A 5,288-nucleotide genomic window follows, 5' to 3' on the forward strand; every position below is an offset into this window, starting at 1 on the left:
GATATTTTTATTTAGATTTTTTTTACTCTTTATATTTTTATATTTCTGTTTATGCTGTTTGCACGGGAATGAGGGAAAGAAATTTCAATACTCTGTATGTCCTGTACCTAGCAGCATGACAATAAAGTTTGACTTATCTTATCTAGAGTAACCAATCCACATCTGGACACCTGAATATCTTCTACAGAAAGTAGGTCCACATCTTGTGGATGCAGTGCTGTAATAATTTAGCTTGAAACTCTGATTTCAGAAACTGCATTAATCTTTAGAAGTGTAATGTGTGGTGGTAATCTATGCAAGCCTTAAGCTCATATATTCATACTTTATCTAGGTATTTCACTCAGAGTGATGCATCTTTCACAATAGACGATCGAGGAAGCGCCCCTGGAATACCCGCGCGAGTCTCAGGCAGAAATAGTCGAGTTCAGAGAAGTCACGAGAGATGATCTTTGTTTATAAAGGAGGATATATTTAATATATATATATTTAATATATATATTTAATATTCATACGAGAGGTTAATAATCTTGGGAATCAATACTCAATAACTCAATTTGTTTCAGTTTCCATACACACCACATGATCACACACACTTTTATTTTATTATCTTTTGGACTTCTCATTTTGATAATGATCTTGTGCATTTAAAATATTCTGCACACTGTGAACTTTGCACATTACCACATAAACATATGTACATGTATTTATACTTACTTATATTTTTTAATGTTGTCTCACTGTCATGCACCAATAACCAAGACATTTATTTATATGTGAAAACCTATTGGCAATAAGTCTGATTCTGATTCTGGGTATTGGTAAAGTAGCAAACAACCTCTAACATATGCAAGCTTGATTGTGCCTTTGTTGCTTCATCCAGCATGTGAAGAGGCCCTGCAGGCTTCAGCTGATCTGGAGCAGAAATGTTTTTTGGGTTCTTTAAAAAGTTAGTTTCAGTGTGCAGAAAGATCATCCTGCTCGGTTGCTGCTGTATGGCAAGCGATTGTCTGCAGATGTCAACTGAAGATCAACCTGTTGTCTGTTTGTTGTGTGTCTCGAGTGCTTGTCTCTTGGTCCAGAGGTCTCAACCGATCATTTTAAAAAACTAACAGACACACGAATCTTAAACACAGACTTGTCCTGCTGAAAGAAAAGATGAAGGTGGTAATAATGTGCTTAGGTGTAAATATTGATTGAGGAAACACGGGCTTGAATGCATCAGATTGAATCGTGCACACAGTTAAAATAACACATTAGATTTGTCATCATTACTGGTTTTATTAGCAAAAGTGTAGACTGTTAAATGTTTTGTAAAAAGTATAAAAATCTATATATCAAACAAACAATAAATAAACACAATGTCATTATTTTGTTGTACACATTTTATTTCCCATGCCAATTTTAGAAAACCTTACTTTGTTTTATAGATAAATCTTTGAGCTATAAACAAACATGGACTATTCGTTATTTCTTACATTTTGACCATGACTTAAATGTATACATTTTTTTTATTTAGTTACTACTTTGAAAAAGTTGATATACTAAATAAAGTAGATAAAGTCCTTCAGTTGAAATATAAAAAAACATTTGTTTCAGTGACTTTTTTTTTTTACAGTACACATGTATCGGCCTACAATATAACGTGTCTTTATTGTTTTACTGAAACAACCTTCTGTGTCATTTGGTTTCAGTATACAAGAAGAGGGCGACATGGGAGGTGGTTTTGACATAAAACAGACACCTTTGTTGAGTTTCTCTGTTACGCTGCAAATATAACCACAGTTAATTACAGATGTGGAGTAATGAGAGATATGAAGTGAAGCTGAAGTGTGATTTTCAGAGATTCACTGACAGCAGACACACGAGAGCTACACATAGAGGTATTTACAGAAAATAATGTACAATATGAAACCAAGCAGCAGTTGATCCATAAAAAAAAAAGACTTCTGTTTGCTGGATTATGTTGACCAACTTACAATACAAAAAATGTAATGACACAAACTGCAAGAATGATGCAAGATGAAGAAAAAAACCACCACTACGTATTGTATAGGCCATTGGTAGTCTATGAGAGGTGAGCTGGTTGTTTTGAGGTATTCTGCTGGTTTTGCAGTTTTGGCTTAGAGGTCTGAGGATTTGCTGGAGAATTATCCCAGCCAGAAAAAAAGAGACTGTGATTAATGGCAATTAAAAAAAAAACAGAAAGCAGTGCTCTCAAGATACCAGACTAAAAGAGGACAGTAGGACAGTTTTAACACATCATTCTGTGTGATAGCTACAACATGAATGAATTCCCATCAGTACATAGTACATCCTTTAATACTTAATAATTAGATGACTACCTGTTACAGCCTCTTCTCCTTTTGTGCAGCTAACTGAGTTATTGGCAAACATGGCTGGTTGTTGCCCCTCTACCTGCAGTCATCTGACCTTAACAGCATTAAGGTTTGCAGGGACTCAGACTGAACCCCCCATTGGTCTCTCTCATCTTTTCCTTGTTTCTGGCCTGGACGAGACCAAACACCACTCCTGCTAGTGTCATGCGTCCTCCTCTCCGCTCCTCGAATGGCCATCTGTTCCTGCGTTGGCCCTTTGGTGCGCATGGTGCTGATGAAATAGGTGCGTACTTTCCCCTGACGCTCGCTCACCTACAGAGACAGCAGAGGTCACAAGCGTTGACATCCTTTCTCAGTGGAGCTCGAGGTTTTTTATTGAGAGGACAATGCAGTGATCCTGTCTGTTGTTTGTCTTCACCAGTAGATGTCCCCCTTGTTTTATGTCAGAGCCAGCATGACCCTCAACCTGAAGCACCAGATTTTAAATTCAATTTTATTATTATTATTTGCACTTCTGCTTTACCTGCTGTGACATGTCAAAAATCTCCCGTATAAAGGGACATTTCTACAAATGGGCAAAAATTAAAAACTGAAAATTAATGTCGTGAATGCTCAGGCACCTGTGCAATAACAGCTATTTCAACAGGACATGTGAGTACTGTAAAACTGAGGTAATGGAGTATTTCTAATTTGTTACTTTTATCTACTCGACTCTTTACTTTAGTTTACTGATTAATAATAAATATTGATGTATTTTATAGGATAGGCTGCCCTGCATTAATATAAAGTAATAGACATTAGCTCTTACACCTGCTGGAACATTAAAGGGATGTACACATAAATGCATCAATAATTATAATATTATTCTGAAAACAGGCCATTATTAATTTTTAATTAAAACATATATCTTTAGTATATTTGATGTTTATATCGTTCTTTTACTGAAGTAAAATTCTGAAAGCAGGCTTTTACTTGTAAAAGTTTGCATACTGTGGTATTGCTATTTTTTACTTTAGTAAAAGATCAGAGTACTTCTTTGACCGCTGCAAGTAAGTGAGTGTGAAGTCAAGTAGCGTATAAGGTTAAAAAATGGATCAGTGAAGTCTTGTATTTTCAAAATAGTGAATTATATATGTTTTGGGCATTTTCATGATTTGTCAAGATCTAAAAAAATATGACTGGTACATTTGCTCCCCTTTTTATTTATTTTATAATTATGTGTCAGCATGTGAACAATCAGAAACCTGGCCTGCCTTCCTAAGCTATTAGCTCTATACTGTTCAATGACGACTGTCCACCCCAGCATCAAGACAAACAAAACCAGTCTCCATCCATCGTCCACTCACCCCTTGACAAAGATTTTCTCCCCGGCTCCAAGACAAACCCCCACTCTGCCAGGACCCGCGTGTGGTCTCAGGTATCTGGATGCGTCCGCTCACACCTGTGCTGTCCTGCGGCTGGCCGGTTCACTGTCGACCCCCCGATGTTCTCGGCGGCTTGGTGGCACCGATCACACCTGCTACCACCGGCCCATGGGCGATGCCTGTTTTGTCCAACATAGCCGGGTCACTTTAGAGAGTGAATTCATCTATTATAGTAGTGTCTATGCCGGCATCCTGCGAGAGTGGTTGGGTGTGTGTGAAGGTCAGCTCCCCCACCAGCTTAAAATTTTTGGCGTTTGCCTGTAATCTCTTTCGTCTCTTGACATTGCCGTGCAAACAATACCGCTCACTCAGGTGATTCCTTCATTCACTGACACTGACCGAGAACAGCTGATGGTGGTTGACGGGGAAGTGGTGTGGCTGGCCTATTCGTGCTTCTACGGGATCTCTGACCTGTCCCTCTGGGCGCTAGCCGAGGCGCCATGTAGCAGCTCCCGATCGTCTTAATCTTCTCCACATAGTGGAAGTACGACTCCTCCAACCAGCTTGTTAGAAGAAACATTCAGAGATAAAGAAGTTAACATCGTCTGTCAAACAATCTCTCTGTAATAGTAGAAAGATGACTTATAATTAATGTTTTTTTTTTCACTTTATGACCAAAAGATGTGAGGTTTCACCTCATCAAAGCCAGCAATGATTTCATTCAGAAGTCGGAGGCAGTCCACTCCTTCATGTTTGATCTCTTTCTCCTCAAAGTACTCATTGAAGCCAGCGATGGAGGCAAACATGACACCGACCTCATCGTAGGACTGGGAGTAAAGCTCCTGAATTGAAAATGAAAAAAGTTCATAAATTACAATAAACTGTAGAAATGGTGAAGGCTCCCAGTAAATAAAAAGTTCACTTATATTTTAATTGATGCAATAATACAAATGTTTGAGACAAAACATTCAGAGTCAGAGGTGAGGTCATGGATCTTGCACCTCATCGTGTTGCTCCGGTCCAGAAAATGTCGTGCCACGTGCACAGGAAGGATGTTGTGCAATAGACACTCGTTGTGTTCCCGCAACTCCCTCATGTCCTCCACTTCCTGCTGGGCCTGCAGACGCCACAGGAAGTCCAACCTGGCTGTGCCTCCCACTGGAAAGTAAAAGGATGGACAAAATGTTCATACATTGGTCTTAAAATGCAGGTTAGAAAAAAAAAATCCAAACTACAATTAAAATCATTACAAACTAAATTAAACAGCAGCATGACAATACCGCCGTATTGTAGAAGACAGCAACAATAAACATGGAGCAGGAGAAGATGGAAATCCTTTTCTCCTGACGTAGTGAGACCTGTAGAAATGAATTCAGGAAGAGAGATGCAATACAAAGATTTAAAAATGAGACATTTACAGTATACAGTCGTAATAAAACAGTGAATCAACCACCTGTACAGGTTGTACACACAAGTAAAAAACAGTTGCCGTGTGACCTGTGCATCATATGCGTGGGTGTGAGTGTGAGGAAGGCCAGGTGGATGAGGATAGGAGTAGAACAGCCACGGCCAGCAGCAACACCGCCAC

This window comes from Larimichthys crocea, chromosome XI, assembly GCF_000972845.2.
Source record: "Larimichthys crocea isolate SSNF chromosome XI, L_crocea_2.0, whole genome shotgun sequence".
Taxonomy (NCBI): domain Eukaryota; kingdom Metazoa; phylum Chordata; class Actinopteri; family Sciaenidae; genus Larimichthys; species Larimichthys crocea.